Source organism: Bos javanicus, chromosome 8 (assembly GCF_032452875.1).
Source record: "Bos javanicus breed banteng chromosome 8, ARS-OSU_banteng_1.0, whole genome shotgun sequence".
Classification (NCBI taxonomy): Eukaryota; Metazoa; Chordata; class Mammalia; order Artiodactyla; family Bovidae; genus Bos; species Bos javanicus.
This window is the reverse complement of record NC_083875.1, coordinates 75,645,762-75,666,871: the sequence shown is the minus strand read 5'-3', so window position 1 is coordinate 75,666,871 and position 21,110 is coordinate 75,645,762.

The window sequence follows — 21,110 nt, the reverse complement described above, 5'->3', positions numbered from 1 at the left end:
ACAAAAAGCTGCAACAAAGTGATCCAGTGGCTAAGACTCTGAGTGCCCAATGCAGTGGGCCTGGGTTCCATCCCTGGTCTTGGAATTAAGACCCCACATGCCACAGGGCAGCTAAGTCTATGTGTCACAACGAGAGAAGCGCTGCAGTGAAGACCCAGAACAGCCAAAAAAATAAATAAATTTCATTTGTTTAAAAAACAAAAAAAAGAGAATGAAAAATCCTCAGGACTTCCTTGGAGGTCCAGTGGCTAAATGTCTGCATTCCCAGTGCAGGGGGTCCAGGTTCAATCCCTGGTCAAGGAACTAGGTCCCACATGCCTAAACTAAAGATCCTGTATGTCCCAACGAAGACTGAAGATCCCGATGGCTGCAACTAAGACGTGTTGCAGCCAAATAAATAAGTTGTGAAAGTCGCTAAGTCGTGTGTGATTCTTTGTGACCCCATGGACTATACAGTTCATGGCATTCTCCAGGCCAGAATACTGGACTGTGTAGCCTTTCCTTTCTCCAGGAGATCCTCCCAACCCAGGGATTGAACCCACGTCTCCTGCATTGCAGGTGGATTCTTTACCAGCTGAGCCACAAGGGAAGCCCAAGAATACTGGAGTGGGTAGCCTATCCCTTCTCCAGCAGATCTTCCTGACACAGGGATCGAACCAAGATCTCCTTCATTGCAGGCGGATTCTTTACCAACTGAGCTATCAGGGAAGCTAAATAAATAAGTTAATTAATGAAGGAAAAAAAAAGCAGCAACTGGAAGTTAGTCAGAGGCAGAGAAAAGGGGCTGGAGTCAGGGGTTCCTTTGCCAGTACCAACGCCAACCAACTTTGTGAGCTCAGAAAGACACTTTCCTTAAACTGGTCCTCAGTTTACCCACCACAAAATGGGGATGATCAGTCTGGCTCTGTCTCCCTCCCCAGGCTGCTGAGAAGATGAGACTGGTGATAGCAGATGGGAAAACATTTTGTAGAGTATGAAATGAGGAATAAATGTAAATAGAAATTATTCTTTTTATTTATTTATTTTGCACCATAAAGAGGGCACAACTGACAGAGGGAAAAAGGCAAAATAAAACATAAGGAAGATGACCTCATGCTTTGCATGTATTCTACATACATTTACATTTAAATGGGTTAAATACAGATAAGATTCTGTTAAAAAAAATCAATATCTAAAAGTTCCCCATACTTTTCCCCTTTGGCCGTGTGACCCATGGAATGTTAGTTCCCCAACCTGGGATGGAACCCAGACCCCTGGCAGTGAAAGCGCAGAGTCCTAACCACTGGTGGTTGTTGTCCATGTTGCTAAGGCTTTTGTGACCCCGTGGACTGTAGCCTGCCAGTCTCCTCTGTCCATGGGATTTCCCAAGCAAGAATACCGGAGCGGGTTGGCATTTCCTTCCCCAGGGGATCTTCCCAGACCAGGAATCAAACCCAAGCCTTCTGCATTGGCAGGCAGATTCTTTACCACTGAGCCACCTGGGAAGCCTATTTCTAACCACTGGACCACTAGGGAATTCCCCTATAAGTTCTCCATATTTATATTGGGTTGGCCAAAACATTCGTTCCAGTTTTCTCTTAAGCTGGCTTTCATTCACTTCATTGCTAATCGCTCAGTCATGTCCAGCTCTCTGCGACCCATGCATGGATTGTAACCTGCCAGGCTTTTCTGTCCATTGAATTCTCCAGGCAAGAATACTGGAGTGGGTTGCCATTTCCTTCTCCAAGAGATCTTCCCAACCCAGGGATTGAACCTGGGTCTCCTGCATTGCAGGCAGATTCTTTACCATCTTGAGTCACCAGCCAGCTTTAGTACTGCCTAGTTGTCTTTAATTTCATTCAAAACAGTTTTGTTAGATTGTATTGTGACAGCTGTCATATCAACCTGCATTAAAAAAGTAACATCAAATAGGTGAGTTTTTGTGCAGCCATTTTAATACTGAAGATGGAAGAAAAACAGGAACATTTTTGGCATATTATTTGCTTTATTATTTCAAGAAAGATAAAAATGCAACTGAAATGCAAAAAAGATTTGTATGGAGAAGGTGTTGTGACTTATCAAACAAAAGTGGTTTGGGAAGTTCCATGCTGGAGATTTCTCACTGGAAATTTACCCCTCCACAGTAGGGGTAGAAGTTGATAGCAATTAAATCGAGACATTAATTGAAGTCATCTTGTGCCACAAGGGAGGTAGCTAATATACTCAAAATATCCAAATCAAGTGATGAAAGTAATTTGCACCAGCTTGGTTATGTTAACTGCTTTGATGTTTGGGTTCCACATACGCTAGTTAAGAGTAAAAACCTCCTTGACGGTATTTCTCCATGCAGCTCTCTCTACTTAAACATCAGGAAAACATTCTGTTTTTAAAACAAATTGTGACAGGCAATGAAAAGTGGATACTGTACAATAATGTGGAAAGGAAGAGATCATTCAGCAAGCGAAATGAACCACCACCAACCACACCCAAGGCCTGTCTTCATTCAAAGCAGGTGATGTTGTATATATGGTGGGATTGGAAGGGAGTCCTCTATAATGAGCTTCTTCCGGAAAACCAAATGATTAATTCCAACAACTGCAGAAGACACAAGAGACTCAGGTTTGATCCCTGGGTCAAGGAGATCCCCTGGAGTAGGAAGTGGCACCCCACTCCAGTATTCTTGCCTGGAAAATTCCATGGACAGAGGAGCCTGGTGGGCTACAGTCCATAGGGGCACAAAGAGTTGGACACGACTGAGAGACTGAGCACATACACTGCTCCCAATTAGACCGACTAAAAGCAGCACTGGATGAAAAGCATCCAGAATTCGTCAGGAGAAAAAGCATAATCTTCCATCAGGGTACCGCAAGACTGCATATCTATTTGATGACCAGGAAAAAACTGTTACAGCTTGGTGGGGAAGTTCTGGTTCATCTGCCATATTCACCAGACATTGCAACTTTGAATTTCTATTTATTTTGGTCTTTACAAAATTCTCTTAATGGAAAAAAAGGTCCATTTCCTGAAAGATTGTAAAAGGTACCTGGAACAGTTCTTTGATCAAAAAAATAAAATTTTGGGAAGATGAAATTATGAAGTTGTCTAAAAAATGACAGAAGCTAGTGGAACAAAATGGTGAATATGTTGTTCAATAAAGTTCTTGGTGAAATGAACAATGTGTCTTTTATTTTTACTTAGAAACCAAAGGGACTTGTTGGCCAGCCCAATACAGGATATATGAATAAGATATTTGATTATCTGTTTTCAAGGAATTTCTGATTTATAAAAAAAAAATTCTGATTTATATAATTTATAAAAATTATAACTAAATTTTATTTACATGCACATTCCTCTAATTCATTTAGATCAGGGATTTTCAGCTCCATCTGCCAGATAAATTTCCCTGGGGAGAATTTTAACCTGTGCATGCAGAGCCCCAACCTGAAATATATGAATCAAAGTTTTAGGTTTTTGTTTTTTTTTAAAAAGACCTTTTTATTTTGAATGGTTTCAATCCTACAGATAGGTTGCAAAAAATTAAATGATTAAGAAATAGAACTATTTTATCTATTAAATTAAGCTAGAGCTTGCCATCATCATCCTACCACACAAAAGTCTATAAAAACTTCAGTCATTTTCATCTCAGCGTGATGATACCCGCTATGTGATCTTATAATTCTCAATTAAAGAGAGTAACCCCAATGAAAGAACAAGTCCTGTGAGAGAAGATACCAAGAAGGAATCCTAATGTTAAAGAAATATTTCCCCATAGTAAGCCTGATATGGTAGGGATGCTTCAAACATATTTATCATGCCCATAGTCTTTATTTATTTATTTTTATTTTTTAAAATATAAATTTATTTATTTTAATTGGAGGCTAATTACTTTACAATATTGTATTGGTTTTGCCATACATAAATATGAATCTGCCACGGGTGCACACGTGTTCCCCATCCTGAACCCCTCTCCCTCCTCCCTCCCCATACCATCCCTCTGGGTCATCCCAGTGCACCAGCCCCGAGCATCCTGTATCATGCATCGAACCTGGACTGGAGATTCGTTTCACATATGATATTATACATGTTTCAATGCCATTCTCCCAAATCATCCCACCCTTGCCCTCTCCCACAGAGTCCAAAAGACTGTTCTATACATCTGTGTCTCTTTTGCTGTCTTGCATACAGGGTTATCGTTACCATCTTTCTAAATTCCATATATATGCGTTAGTATACTGTATTGGTGTTTTTCTTTCTGGCTTACTTTACTCTGTATAATAGGCTCCAGTTTCATCCACCTCATTAGAACTGATTAAAATGTATTCTTTTTAATGTATCATGCCCATAGTCCTTAATTTTCATCTTAACATAGTAGTACTATAAATAAACTCAGAAACAAATTTAAAATGGCTACCCTTGTATTATTAATTGTATTTCTATTAAAATTAACCCAATCTGATGAAAAAAATAGTTAAGTGAACCAATGGGAAGGACTTTTGTTCAAGAATAGCCACTTTGGGGGTCACAGGCAGCCAGACAGTCACCTCTACAGACTGATGGAAGCCTCTATCTGCAACTAAGCCCACCTGAGGTCCATAACTGAGCTTTGAGCTCCTACTGCCCCTTCTCAGGTATGCCTCAGAGATGGAGGGACAGGTGGCAGCTGTCCTTCCATCACTAGCTGGGCAGAGCAAATATTTAACCATGATTTCCTGTCCTAATGTAAGAACGTCATCTCGTAAAAATAGGGAAACTTTAAAGGTCATCTGGGTCCTCTCCCCTTTTCCACTCAGGCCTTCCTACAGCAGCCCTACAAAGAAGTCATTCATCCTCCAGTGATGGGGAGAAGTTTCACTGTTGGATTTTTTTAAGGTTTGATTTTTTTAATTTATTTTTTATTGAGGGATAGATGATGTAGAATGTTATATAAGTTGCAGGTGTACAACATAGTGATTCATTATTTTTAGTCTATACTTCACTTACAGTTATTATAAAATGTTGGCTGTCTTCCCTGTGCTATGCAATGTATCCTCACAGCCTATTTATTTTATCCAAGTAGTTTGTACCCCCTAATCCCCTACCTGCATCATGTCCCCACCCCCACTTTCCCTGTCTCCACTGATAACCATTAGTTTGTTCTCTATATCTGTGAGTCTGTTTCTGTTTTGTTATATTCATTAGTTTGTTTTACTTTTTAGATTCCACATATAAATGAAATCATACAGTATTTGTCTTCATTTGGTTTTGAACAGAGCCCTTTGTCACACAGAAGGAGTGTTTCCCTGTCTCCAGCCTCCTGCACCTGCCTGAACCCCAAATGAACCTCCAGGCTGAGCAGGGCCAGTTCCTTGCCTGCCCCCGACCCTTGCATATGATGAAGCTCCTGGGCCTCTCTGCATTTCTCACCTGGTCCCCAGGTCTGTCTGCCAGTGTCCCAGGTTAGAATTAAAAGGGGACAGAATGGAGCAAAGGAGCTTCTCACCTCCCTTGTTTTGAACCTTAGACTTTTATGAATGTGGCAGGAATGGCTGCAAGCAGCTTGTGATTGAATGAGTGATTGGTACTAACTGAGCAATAGAACTGTATTATCACCATTGGTGTGAGTCCTATGAATGAAACATGCTCAGTGTTTTAGGGGGATCCAAGACTAACCTATCCTGGGAAGTCAGAGGAGGTCATGTGCCGGAGTCCAGCTCCAGCAGCCAGGGGATCAGCCTGAAGGGAAGAGCGGTGTCGGCGGGAAATGATGTAGCCTCTGACCCGAAGTACGGGACTACATGTTTATTTCAAGCATCAGGTTCTGTTTTATACTTTTTCAAAAGCGTTAGGTCAGAGGATTGACATTTTCAGTTCCCCCTCACCCAGATTATTGTCTCACTGTTGCCCTTCAAACAGAGTTCCTGCCTCAGCAATTCTCTCAGAATTGTGTTTACTTGTGATTGCATTGTAACTCATGCTTAGGTCTGGGCTGCATACCACATTTCTCAGTTTATTTCTTATCTTTCTAAATCCTGCTTGTCCCTAGTATCCTAAGCTCACTATCTCCTAAAAAGGCTTCTAACTATTCTTAATTATTCCTAAACCCTAAACTCAGCAAACTTTTTCTGCCATAAACATTTCCCTCACAAACAGGTCTCAGATAACAATCTTTCCCATGGCCTCAAGCTGTGGCCTAGGTGCTCATCCTGGGACATTCTTTGCAAAAATCCTTGAACAAATGTCAATGGTTACTTTATAGATTATTTTCTGGGCACAACTGCAGAAGGCTTTGTACTTTCTCACGCTTCTCTCAAGAACAATAAGCACCTTAACATTCTTCCCAGCCAACTCAACCGAAGAAGAAACAAGTCTAACTCCTTCATCCTGGGTCCGTGCCTGCAGAATGAGGAGAGGGGGCCGGGGCCGTGCCTCCATTTTGCCAGTAATGCCTAACCAGATCCCGACAGTCATGGGTGAGTGGGTGGGGCAGGATGTAACAGACTGGAGCAGTGTTGGAGGCAGAGGAAACAGAATGTAAAAGAGCCCTGAGGCAGGAAGAAGCTTGGCACTAACAGGGAACATAGAGGCTAGTGCAATCACAATGGGGTCAGTGAGTAGAGAGGGGCCTGAAATCAGCCCAGAATGAACCAGGGGGTGAATGACTGACCCCCACCCCACACCTGAGACTGCCCCCCATCCCACATCCCACAGCCTCCCAGCTGTGGAGTCTGGGAGCCAAGCCTGTGGCCTTCTTTGCCTTCCCACTGAGTATATAGATTCAGCTTCCCAAACAGCTCTAATTTTTTTAATTAAAAATTTTTTTGGAGGCAGGGCTGTGCTGGGTCTTCATCGTAATGCACAGGTTTCTCTAGTTGTGACTCACAGGCTTAGTTCTGAGGCATGTGGGATCTTAGTTCCCTCACCAGGGATTGAACCCGCATCCCCTGCACTAAAAAGTGTTAGTGCAGGGGATCACCAGGGAAGTCCCCTCCCAAACAGCTCTTGACTCTGTCCCTCTCTGCCCCTGCCACACTCTGACCACCCTCATCTCTCACCTAGACTATCTCTGGCCACCTCAAGCATTCTTCCAGCTCACATTCCTGGCTCCTCATCTGTCTCCAGACCACTGCACATGGCAGCAGGACAAGCTTCCTAAAAGGCAAACTGGACTAAGTCAGTTCAGTTCAGTTGCTCATTTGTGTCCGACTCTTTGCGACCCCATGGGCTGCAGCACACCAGGCTGCCATCACCAACACCTGGAGCTTGCTCAGACTCATGTCCATTGAGTTGGTGATACCATCCAACCATCTCATCTTCTGTCATCCCCTTCTCCTCCTGCCTTTAATCTTTCCCAGCATCAGGGTCTTTTCCAGTGAGTCAGTTCTTCGCATCAGGTGTCCAAAGTATTGGAGTTTCAGCTTCAACATCAGTCCTTCCAATGAATATTCAGGACTGATTTCCTTTAGGATGGACTGGTTGGATCTCCTTGCAGTCCAAGGGACTCTCAACAGTCTTCTCCAATACCACAGTTCAAAAGCATCAGTTCTTCAGCACTCAGCTTTCTTTATAGTCCAACTCTCACATCCATACATGACTAATGGAAAAACCATAGCTTTGACTAGACGGACCTTTGTTGGCAAAGTAATGTCTCTGCTTTTTAATATACTGTCTAGGTTGGTCATAGCTTTTCTTCCAAGGAGCAAGCATCATTTAATTTCATGGTTGCAGTCACCATCTGCAGTGATTTTGGAGCCCAACAAAATAAAGTCTGTCACTGTTTCCATTGTTTCCCTATTTATTTGCCATGAAGTGATGGGACCGGATGCCATGATGTTAGTTTTTTGAATGTTGAGTTTTAAGCCAGATTTTTCATAAATAAGCAGGGTGACAGCCTGCTTATGTACTTAGCCTTGATGTACTTCTTTTCTGGTTTGGAATCAGTCCATTGTTCCATGTCCGGTTCTAACTGTTGCTTCTTGGCCTGCATACAGAATACTCAGGTCTGGTATTCCCATCTGTTTAAGAATTTTCCACAGTTTGTTGTGATCTATAGTCAAAGGCTTTGGTGTAATCAATAAAGCAGATGTAGATGTTTCTCTGGAACTCTCTTGCTTTTTCTGTGATCCAACGGATGTTGGCAATTTGATCTCTGGTTCCTCTACCTTTTCTAAATCCAGCTTGAACATCTGGAAGTTTCTTGGTTCAAGTACTGTTGAAGCCTGGCTTTGAGAATGTTGAGCATTACTTTGCTAGCATGTGAGACTCAACCCAGGGATCGAACCCAGGTCTCCCACACTGCACTCATCTCACACACTAAGTCACTCCTGCCCAAAATGCTGTAATGGTGCCCACTGCCAGCAGGATGAAGCTGTCTCCTCCACCTGCTGTTCAAGGCCCTTCAACATGTGATTCCAGCCCACATTTTCAGCCTCACCATTGCCCAGCCCCACTCTGGACCTACACTTCTTCAGATCTTCTGAACCTTTGCACAGGTTATTCTCTCTACCAGCAATGCCAGGTCTCCTGTCTCTCTCCCTGTCACCCCCATCCTATAAAAACCAGCTCAAATACCCTCTCTTCTGAAACTTTCCTGCTGCCCTCCACCAGCCTAGGCAAGGTCATTGCCATCCTCCCTGAACACCCTACTCTCACTGCTCCTCCCAACTCCATCAGTCTCCTCTCGGTGCTCTGGTGGCATTTGCTTGTCTATTTTACTCATAAAGCTCTCTGAATGCCCAATCCTGAGCCCAACACACAGTAGATGCCCAGTAAATACTGAATGGCACTTCCAAGAGGGGCAGAGAACAGCGGGTCCAAGGACTAAGATGGTCCAAGTTTTGAGAAAGAGGGGGCAGTTTTCAGTGAAGGCAGTTGCTATCCCCACTGGTCCCTCCATGCTTCTGGGAGGTCGTGAGGACCCTAGAAAGCCTGCTGACACACAACAGACCCCAGGGGCACAGCCTGGGTGGGTCAGAGTGCCTTGTGTGTCTCTGGCAATGGGGCAATACTGCCTCCCTCCAGCCTGAGCCAACCCCTCCTTCACTGTCCACTGTTCTGGCTTCTCTGGGGTGCAGAGATGTACAAGGAGAAAGTTCTGGACCAGAAAGGAGGTGATCTGAGAATGTTCATTCCTTCAACAAATATGTATTAGTTCAGTTAGTGCCTAGTATATTTTATGTACTATTCTCGCCATCAGGGATTCAGCTGTGAATAAGGTGGAGAAAGTCCCTGTCTTCCAGGTGCTTACATTAATGGAGTGACAGAAAACAAATAAATACACAATAAGCACATGATATGTTATATAGAAGAGAAATTATGGTGTGAGGGGAGAAAGTGACAGAAGGAAAGGAGGCAGCTCTTTGAGATAATGACGCGTGAGCAAGAAGGAATGGGTCCTTCTTGAGATCTGGTAGAGATCTGGGGGAAGAACCTGCCAAGAGGAGCGGCAGCAAGTGCAAGTCCTGGGGCAGGAATAAGCTTGGCACACTCAGGAAGTCCAAGGAGCACACTGTGGCAGAAGAGGAGTGAACAAGGAAGTGAGTGCCCAGAGGGAGCGCCAGCTTGTACTTGGGGCTCAGCCCAGACGCTAATTTGTTGGATGAACTTGGGTGCCTCACTTCTTCTCTTTGGGCTTGCACGTGTTCCCATCTGAGAAATGGGCCTGCTGATATGTACTGCCACCAGCCTGACTCCCAGTGCAGCCGTGAGGCCCCAAAGAGGAAAGTGTGAGTTGAGATGTGTATGGCCGCTGTGATGCCATGGAAGCACCTTGAGTGGGGATTCCTGGGAGCAGAGCAGAGCCCAAATCCTCAAACCTGGGCTCCTACACAAGCGCTGGGAATAACATGGTAAGGACAGAACTGGGCTCAGGTCAGGGAGCTGGTGACTCCTCCATCACCTGCTCCAGGGCGGGGTGAAGGCCTGGGATATGTGCACAGGCTGAGCCAACAGACACTCCCCAGCCTCACCCAGCAGACTTCACCCCAATCATGAGACATGGACTGGCGCCCAGCTCTTCTAGAAAAACAGCCTGTCCTTGATGATGGCAACACAGGATCCATTAGGTCTGAGTTATGAGCCCTGATCATGGGTGGAGGGGACAGATGCCTTGTTTGGCTTCAGGTGAATAAACTGAACTCAGTCAGGCCTTGAGCCTGCCAGATGGCATGGCTAATCCACCCAGCTTTCCCTGGACCATCTTACCTGGCCCCTCAGCCCACATCCTGCTCCACCCTTCACCAGCCTCAAGTGCCCCTACCAGCCCATCTAGCTGTTGTGAGCAGCAAGAATGGGTGTGGGTATGTATTCCAGGGAGGCCCAGTAAGCACACAGCTAGCTCCACAGCCTGCCTTACCATGGGCTCCTCAGCCACCCAACTTGTCCCATGCTTGGCCACTTCCCATTCTGCCTGGTCTAAAGTTGCAGGGCCTTCACAATGGCAGTGGGAGGAAAGCAAACCCCTCTGAAAGTGTTAGTCTCTTTGTGACCCCATGGACTGTAGCCCGCCAGGCTCCTCTGCCCATGGGGGTTCTTCAGGCAAGAATACTGGGGTGGGTTGCCATGTCCTCCTACAGGGGATCTTCCCAACCCAGGGATAGAACCAATGTCTCCCACATTGCAGGCAGATTCTTTACCTTTATTTATTTCAAAACAATTTTTGGCCATATCATGTGACATGTAGGATGTTGCCCAACCAGGAATCAAACCCATGCCCTCTGCATTGGGAGTGCAGAGTCTTAACCACTGGACTGCCAGGAAAGTTCGACCCCTCTACTTCTTTTTGTTTGTTTGTTTAAATCTTAAGCGGTGCACCTCCGCGCGCTGCTCGCCGGCCCCGCCCCTTTCTCCTCGCTCGTCCAGGAGCACAACCCCTTCTCCTCCGGCGGTCGGTGGCTCCTGCCCCTCCCTCTCTCTGTCCTCTTGGCTGTTCGGTAGCTCAGAGCGGCGGCCCCCCTCTACTTCTTTAAGGAGATATTTCATCTACTTGTTTGGGATCTGACTCCAAGGAGGACTCAGTGACGGGAAATGGCTGAACTCATCTCTCCATGGGAACACCCAATCTGCCATTCAATGGATACTTATTGAGCACCTGTGTTTGGGTACCAGTTGTTGTGCCTGGTTCTGGAGCCACAGAGATGAGTGGGACTTGGCTGGCTATGCTCAGAAGGCTTGCAATTCAAAAGTGGGGATAAGTGGAATGGACCTGTAGACACTAGAGCATGTATTTATAAAATTCTGTGGTTGGGGCATTGATAGAAATAGTGAGAGAGATATTTCATGGACCTCTCACTCAATCTGTCCAAAAGTCCACTTACCATCTCCTCTCTGTCCAGAGATGTCCTACCTCCAGTTTCCAATCTAGGTAGAGGGCACCAACAACATCCAGGTGCCCCAGGCAGACCTGGGCATCACCCTGAACTTTTTCCTTGCCTCTGAATTCAGGGAATCAGGTCTTACCAATTTTATCTCATCATCACTCATATCCATTTCCTCCTCTACATTTTGCCTTCATGACTCATATTGTCTCCCTGCTTCCATTCTTACCTCCTTCAGCTCACCCTCCAGTCTGCTTCCTGAGCAATCTTTCCGAAATGCAAAAATGAGCACATGATCTCTTTCTTGATATTATTCAATTATTATTGTTAATTCAATTAAAATGATTCAATCTCTATTGACTTGAGGATGGAAACCAGACCCTTTGGCATAGCATGTATGTTCCTCCATGACTGACCTTTACTGGCCTCTGCAACTTCATCTCTGGCCACTTAATCCTTTATGCATCAGACAGAACCACCCACCAAGTTTTTATGCCTCCAAGCCTTTGCTCATGCGGCACCCTCTGCCCAGATGCCCCTCTATCACCTCCCTTGTGATAGCCCTCCCAAGCTTGGGCCCCTCACACCCAGGCTCACACCCCTCCCCAGCTTGGGCCCCTCATCTATACATTTGTCCCAGTCACACTTGTAATGTCCCCTGGCCCTTTCTTGCTTATGTGACTGTCTCCAACACCTTCTAAGATACTAGGAGTAGAGGATATCCAATTTGCCTCCTATCCTCGATGCCCTGTACGGGGCCTGACATATGAATATGTCATATGTGACTATATGAATACATCCGGGACTGAATACAACTTCAGGACAACAAGGATCCCAACTCCAGATTCTCAATCAGCTGGACTTGAGGGCTTCAGAGAGCTCTGAGGACCAGGCTGAACACTAGTTGGCCCAGTGGGTCCAGCCACAGATCACCCTATGCTATGTCCATATGGGAACTGAAGTGGCACTCTATTCCAAGGGCCACGTTTTTCTCGTTCTTGGCTCAGGTAGTTGGGCCCCTAAGAACTCAGAATCTCCTCCATTCTGAGATGTGGTGATTCATTTCAAAAGCCTTCCTAAGTTCATCTTCAGGGCCTACAGACAGCAGCTTCAGTATGTGCCTTCTCTCCTGGTATGTGAAGTCCTGGCTTGATCATAACCTGGAATAAATTTTAGGCCAGGCCTCACCCTAAGATGACCTGGGGTCACAAGAGACTGATGTTCTGGGATCATGTGTCACTTCGAGCAGTTCCATTCATAGGCATAGCTCAAGTCCTGTGAGCTTACATATAGAAGAACTTAGAACAATGGTTCAGGAGACCCTCCTCCCCTTCCAGAGCTCTGATTATCTTTAGAAAGAAGACCACAGGTTATTATGACCAGATGCAATGTGACCACTCCAGATCACTATTAATTCTGACAGCGTCCATGGGTTGCAAGCCACAGAAACAGACCGGAAAATAAGGATTTTCCAGACAGCATGAGTCTTAGGTTAGACTCAGAACTATATCACCCTGATATTCTAGATTCCAAGTTGTTAGCTGGGAGGTGATCTTAGAAAGCACTGTTAGGGGTGTGAGCACATGCAAGGTATGATAAGGAAGGGAATCAGCAATATGCACTGGTGAGTTTCCATCGTGGGAAACCAGGCCTCAGTCCTCCCAGGATGGCTGGGACAGTGTGAGGCCCACATCTCAGTTATTCTCACTGAAGGGGGAGTGAGCTCCAGGACACTGGCGCGTGCTGGGGCGCTCCAGAGCTTCATTTACAGCCTCCTACTACCGTGTTTCTCTTTGGGGGCTGCAATCGTGCTCTCCTGAGGTTACATTCACCTCCAGATATAAATTCATATACTCTCCTGCTATAGACAGGCTTACTCTACATAGTCAGACTTCAGTGAATTTACATCATCCAACTTTGTGGACTAAAAATATTGAAAGGGCCTCTCTGCACAGTCTTCTTTGATCTATAAAAATCCAAGAGAAGACTGACTGGACTGGACAAGTCATGAGCTTTTTTCTTGGACCAATCAATGCAGCCAGGGGATTGGGCTTCTTAGATTGTCCAGGCTGGGGTCACATGTACTGGTTTTTTGCCAAAGGAGCAGGATAATGTCATTAGCAATCGATCTTTTGGCCTGGCAAAACACCAGGAGCTGAGTCCAAATGGCTAAAGTCCTCAATGTGGGTCCTGGGAGCCCTGGGAGTCCTTTCCTTTGAGAGACCTTATCTTCCATGTCCAGTGTCCCCCTGGTGATGGCGCACACCCTCTGGAGGCAGTGTGCTCGCTTCTAGTCAGGAGCTGTGTGGGGCTGTACCCCACAGGCCTGCAAGCCCTGTACTTACCCAGCCTTGATGAGACAGGAAGGAAGCGGGCAGGGCACAACCATTAAAAAAATGACATAGCCATTAAGAAAAATGGGATATGACAAACTAGTTACTTTGTTCTTGGACAGGAAGAATAAATATTGTGAAAATGACTATACTATCCAAAGCAATCTATAGATTCAATGCAATCCTTATGAAATTACCAATTGCATTTTTCACAGAATTAGGACAAAAATTCTACACTCTGTATGGGAACACAAAAGATCCCAAATAGCCAAAGTAATCTTGAAAAAGAAAAATGGAGCTGGAGGAATTAGGCTAACTGACTTCAGACTATACTATGAGGCTACGATAGTCAAGACAAACACAGAAATACAGATCAATGGAACAGCACAAAAACTCCAGAGACAAACCTATGGTTACCTAAACTATGACAAAGGAGGCAAGAATATAACAACGGAGAAAAGATAGTCTCTTCAATAAGTGGTGCTGGGAAAACTGGACAGCTACATGTAAAAGAATGAAATTAGAATATTCCCTAACATTGTACACAAAAATAAACTCAGATTGAAGACCTAAGTGTAAGACCAGAAACTAAAAATCTCTTAGAGGAAAACACAGGCAGAACACTCTTTGACACCAACCACAACAAGCTCTTTTTCAATCCGTCTCCTAGAGTAATGAAAATAAAACACAAAAATAAACAAATGGGATCTGATTAAACTGAAAAGTTTTTGCACAGCAAAGGAAATCATAAACAGAATGAAAAGACAACTCTTAGAGTGGGAGAACATATTGGCAAATAAAGCAACTGACAAAGGATTAATCTCCAAAATATTACAAACAGTTCGTGCAGCTTACAGAGAAGGCAATGGCAACCCACTCCAGTACTCTTGCCTGGAAAATTCCATGGACGGAGGAGCCTGGTGGGCTACCGTCTATGGGGTCGCACAGAATTGGACGCAACTGAAGCAACTTAGCAGCAGCAGCATGCAGCTTAATATAAAAAAAAAACTCAATAAAAAAAAATGGGTGGGCTTGATCTAAATAGACTTTTCTCCAAAGAAGACATACAGATAGCTAAAAAGCACATGAAAAGACGCTTAGTGACAGAAATGTAATTCAAAACTATAGTGAAATATCGTCACCTCACATGCGCTTAAATGGCATCATCAAAAAAAATCTACAAACAATAAATGCTAGAGAGGGTGTAGAGAAAAGGAATCCTCTCGTACTGTTGGTGGTAATGTAAGTTGGTGCAGCCACCATGGAGAACAGTATGGAAGTCCTTTAAAAGGCTAAAAATAGAGCTACTATATGATCCAGCAATCCCACTCCTGGGCATACAGCCATAGATAACCATAATTCAAAAAGATACTTGTACCCTAATATTCACTGCAGTACCATTTACAATAGCCAAGACACAGAAGCAACCTGAATGTCCATCAACAGAGGAGTGGATTAAAAAGATGTGGTATATATACACAATGGAGTATTACTCAGCCAAAAAAAGGAATGAAGTACTTCCATTTGCAGCAACATAGATGGACCCAGAGATCGTCATACTGAGTGAAGTCAGACAGAGGACAAATATTATATGATATTGCTTATATATGGAATCTAAAAAAATGGTACCAATGAACTTATCTATAATAAGATACAAACACAAAACAGACATAGACTTACAGATGTAGAAAACAAACTTCTTGTTACCAGGGGGTAAGTCTCAGTTCAGTTCAGTTCAGTCGCTCAGTCATGTCCGACTCTTTGCAACCCCATGAATCGCAGCACGCCAGGTCTCCCTGTCCATCACCAACTCCCAGAGTTCACTCAGACTCACGTCCATCGAGTCAGTGATGCCATTCAGCTATCTCATCCTCTGTCGTGCCTTTCTCCTCCTGCCCGCAATCCCTCCCAGCATCAGAGTCTTTTCCAATGAGTCAACTCTTCACATGAGGTGGCCAAAGTACTGGAGTTTCAGCTTTAGCATCATTCCTTCCAAAGAAATCCCAGGGCTGATCTCCTTTAGAATGGACTGGTTGGATCTCCTTGCAGTCCAAGGGACTCTCAAGAGTCTTCTCCAACACCACAGTTCAAAAGCATCAATTCTTCAGTGCTCAGCCTTCTTCACAGTCCAACTCTCACATCCATACATGACCACAGGAAAAACCATAGCCTTGACTAGACGGACCTTTGTTGGCAAAGTAATGTGTCTGCTTTTGAATATGCTATCTAGATAAACTGGAAGATTGGAATTGACATATACACATTACTATACATAAAATAGATAATCAGGGTCTTCCCTGGCAGTCCAGTGGTTAAGATTTTATTTTTCCAGTGCAGGGGGTAAGGGTTCAATTCTTGGTCAGAGAGCTAAGATGCCACATGCTTCAGGGCCAAAAAAACAAAACAAAACCAAAACACAAAATGGAAGCAATATTGTAACAAATTCAATAAAGACAAAAAGACGGTCTACATAAGAAAAAAGCAGATAACTAATAAGGAGCTATTGTATAGCACAGAGAACTCTATTTGATACTCTGTAATGCCCTTTATGGGTAAAGAATCTAAAAAAGAGTAGGTATATGTATATGTATAACTGACTCACTTTGTTCTACACCTGAAACTAACACAACATTGCAAATCAACTATACTCCAATTAAAAAAAAAAAAAAACTGGCTAAAACCTACTAGGCCCAAGGTGGCAGAAGATTTGACTTCCAGTAACCTTGAGTCTCATATGCTCGTTGTAGTACATTAGCATCTGCCAAATGATACATCCACGGGCACCATGACAGTTCTGAGGCTGACCACAAAGGACAAAAAGTTGGTGGTGCTCAAACTCCTGGAAATCCCCACCCTCCTCTAAGATAGTTTGAATATTCCTTCCTCTTATTAGCATGTGAAATTACCCAGCCCATTAAAAACTAACCAACCCATATTTTGGGGCTGCTCTCACTTTCCAAGCTGACCCCATGACCCAGGGCTGCCTCTCGTCTTCTGAGAAGGCCCACACTCCATCTATGCATTGAGTGTCTTCCTAAATAAACCTGCTTTCACTTTACTATGGCTCACTTTTGAAATTTTTCCTGTGTGAAGCCAACGACCCTTCCTTGGTGGACTCACCCAAGATCTGGGATGTGACCATCCTCTCACATCCCGTCTTCCTACAGCATCAAGACTGAAGAAAGAGTTTGGAGTCAGTGACAGAGATGTCAATGGTTTAAGGGACAGGGAGAGCTTATATGTCTGAAGCCAAGTCCTGGAGCAACACCCCAAGTGTGAGTGTGGCAGACAGTGGGCAAGACATGTCACCAAGCAGTCTTCGCTCCAGGAAAGAGAGGGAGATTACCAGTTAGAGGGGGAATTGAAGACAGATTGGCTCATTGGTTACTAGGGAAACAAGCCTAAGAGGATGCACCTCATAATCCTTTTGATAAACTATTGTGATGGAGATGCTTTGCGCTAAAGACAAGAACAGGGAGCTGGGGAAAGGATGGATTGGAGTGTTGGATTAGCAAATGCTAACTATTATGTATCACTTTGCTGTTCACCAGAAGGTAAAACAACATTCTATATGACTATACTTTAATAAAACAAACTTAAGGAAAGTTTAGAACAATCACTAGTGGGGGCCTGGAGGCAAGTACATAGGAAGGTCAGTCATGGGAGCAGGTGTAGGTGAAACAGACACTGGTTGAGCAGGGGATGTGCAGAAAGCAAGAGAACAGCTATATTTTTTTATGATGTATTTATTTTTAATTAGAGGATAATTGCTTTACAGTGTTGTGTTGGTTTCTGTCATACATCAACATAAGTTAGTCATAGGTATATATATGTCCCCTCCCTCTTGAGACTTCCTCCCACCCCTCCCACCCCTCTATGTTGTCACAGAGCACCAGGCTGAGCTCCCTGTGCTATTCAGCAAATTCCCATTGGTTATCTATTTTACATACGGTAATGTATGCATTTCAAAAGTTCCAAAGAATAGCAAGGAGAGATAAGAAAGCCTTCCTCAGTGACCAGTGCAAAGAAAAAGAGGAAAACAATAGAATGATAGGGATCTCTTCAAGAAAATTAGAGATACTAAGGGAACTTTTCATACAAAGATGGGCACGATAAAGGACAGAAATTGTAGGGACCCAACAGAAGCAGAAGATATTAAGAAGAGGTAGCAAGAATACACAGAAGAACTGGACAAAAAAGATCTTCATGACCCAGATAACCGTGATGGTGTGATCACTCACCTACAGCCGGACATCCTGGAATACGAAGTCAACTGGGCCTTAGGAAACATCACTAAAAACAGCTAGTGGAGGTGATGGAATTCCAGTTGAGCTATTTCAAATTCTGAAAGATGATGCTGTGAAAGTGCTGCACTCAATATGCCAGCAAATTTGGAAAACTCAGCAGTGTCCACAGGACTGGAAAAGATTAGTTTGCATTCCAATCCCAAAGAAAGGCAGTGCCAAAGAATGTTCAAACTACCGCACGATTGCACTGATCTCACACACTAGCAAAGTAATGCTCAAAATTCTCCAAGCCAGGCTTCAGCAATATATGAACCGTGAACTTCCAGATGTTCAAGCTGGTTTTAGAAAAGGCAGAGGAACCAGAGATCAAATTGCCAACATCTGCTGGATCATGGAAAAAACAAGAGAGTTCCAAAAAAACATCTATTTCTATTTTATTGACTATAACAAAGTCTTTGACTGTGTGGATCACAACAAACCGGAAAATTCTTAAACAGATAGGAATACCAGACCACCTGAGCTGCCTCTTGAGAAATCTGTACGCAGGTCAAGAAGCAACAGTTAGAACTGCATGTGGAACAACAGACTGATTCCGAATCGGGAAAGGAGTCTGTCAAGACTGTATATTGTCACTGTGCTTATTTAACTTATATGTAGAGTACATCATGAGAAACACTGGGCTAGATGAAGCACAAGCTGGAATCAAGATTGCTGGGAGAAATATCAATAACCTCAGATATGTAGATGACATCACTCTTATGGCAGAAAGCGAAGAAGAACTAAAAAGCCTCTTGATGAAAGTGAAAGAGGAGAGTGAAAAAGTAGGCTTGGGACTCAACATTCAGAAAACCAAGATCATGGCATCCAATCCCATCAATTCATGGCGAATAGATGGGGAAACAATGCAAACAGTGACAGACTTTATTTTCTTGGGCTCTAAAATCACTGTGGATGGTAACTGAGCTATGAAATTAAAAGACACTTGCTCCTTGGAAGAAAAACTATGACCAACCTAGACAGCATATTAAAAAGCAGAGACATTACTTTGCCAACAAAGGTCCATGTAGTCAAGGCTATGGTTTTTCCAGTAGTCATGAATGGATGTAAGAGTTGGACTATAAAGAAAGCTGAGCACCGAAGAACTGATGCTTTTGAACTGTGGTATTGGAGAAGACTCTTTAGAGTCCCTTGGACTTAAAGGAGATCCAACCAGTCCATCCTAAAGGAAATCAGTCCTGAATGTTCATTGGAAGGACTGATGCTGAAGCTGAAACTCCAATACTTTGGCCACCTGATGGGAAGAACTGACTCATTGGAAAAGACCCTGATGCTGGAAAAGATTGAAGACAGGAGGAGAAGGGGATGACAGAGAATGAGATGGTGGGATGGCATCACCAACTCAATGGACATGAGTTTGATCAAGCTCCAGGAGTTGGTGATGGGCAGGGAAGCCTGGCATGATGCAGTTCATAGGGTTGAAAAGAGTCGGACATGACTGAGTGACTGAACTGAAATGAACTGACTGTGAGCAATGTTGCCTCAGGCCTTTTCTGCCCTTCCCTAGGGATTGTCTCCTCCCCAGCTCTGCCAGCACCCAAAGATTCCCACTGCCCTCCCTCCATGGGGGGTGTGGTCCAGTCTCCTGCGCATAGCCTCTTGACTACCTCTTCCTCCCCAGCCTGAGGAGGGAAGGTCTTGGACCCTCACTGGGACATCCTCTTCTTGATACTGTCCAGCCAATTCTGTCCCTGATTCTCTGGGATTCTGAGCCCCTGCAAGAGGCTGAGCACAGACACTGGCAAGATGGAAATAGCAGGGCTCTGGAGCAAGCCCACCTTTGATTGATTAAGTAAGTGTTAGTCGCTCAGTCGTGCCCAACTCTTTGCGATCCCTTGGACTGCAGCCCACCAGGTTCCTCTGTCCATGAGATTTTCCAGACAAGGATACTGGAGTGGGTTGCCATTTCCTTCTCTAGGGGATCTTTCCAATCCAGGGATCAAACCTGGGTCTCCTGCACTGCAGGCAGATTCTTTACTGACTGAGCTATAAGGGAAGCCTTGTTTGATTAAGGTACTAACATTTAGGGGCTGTGTGACCTTGACCAAATTCCTAAACCTCTCTGAGGGCTACTTTCCTCTTTTTTTTTTTTTTTTAATAATTGCTATTGTTTCTCTTTTTAAAAATGTATTTCTTTATTTAAAAAATTTACATACTTAATTTTGGCTGCACAGGGTCTTCGCTGCTGCGCACAGGCTTTCTGTAGTTGTGGTGAGCAGGGGCTACTCACTGTGGTGGCTTCTTTTGTTGCAGATCACAGGCTCTACGTGCAAGAGCTTCAGTAGTTATGCTCTTGGGCTCTAGAGCACAGGCTCAATAGCTGTCGCACATGGGCTTAGCTGCCCTGTGGCATGTGGGATCTTCCTGGATCAGGGATCAAACCCATGTCCCCCGCACTGGCAGGCAAATTCTTAACCACTAGACCACCAAGGAAGTCCTATTTTCCTCTTTTTTCATGAAACAAAACAATGGGCCTTCATGCCCACAGCACCAAAAGCCAAACTCTGACAGTGGGTATTTGCAGCTAAGTCAGGGTATCCGTTACCAATGCAGATTCAAGAGACGAGGGATCAATCCTTGGGTCAGGAAGATCCCCTGGAGAAGGGAATGGCAACCCACTCCAGTATTTTTGCCTGGAAAATCCCATGGACAGTTGAGTCTGGCAGGTTACAGTCTATGGAGTCACATAGTCAGAACAACTGAGCATGCCAACACCCATGGAATACACGGCTTTGTTGCAGGGCCAAGCAAGCTACATTGCTCAGCTGGCTAAAAAAAACTCAACCAAACAAATGAAACTGATCATATATCAATTGCCACTAGTGAGGATACACAGTGACAGATGCAAAATGGCACAGCCGACCGGTTTAGCAGTTTATTCATTTCTTTATATAGGTAAACATAGTCTTATACAATGTCTTAAAAACTTATGTCCACAGAAAAACCTTCACATGAATGTTTACAGCAGTTTCATTTGTAAATGTGGAAACTTGGACACAATCGTCTTGCCGTTCAGTGGGTGAATGGGTAAACTGTGATACGTCCACACAATGAACTTTTATCAGGAATAAAAAGAAAGGGCTATCAAGCCATGAAAACACATTAATGAATTTTCAAGTACATTTTGCTAATGAAATAAACTGTCTGAAAAGGTTATATCCTATATGTTTCCAATGATATAATATTTTGGAAAAGTCAAGGCT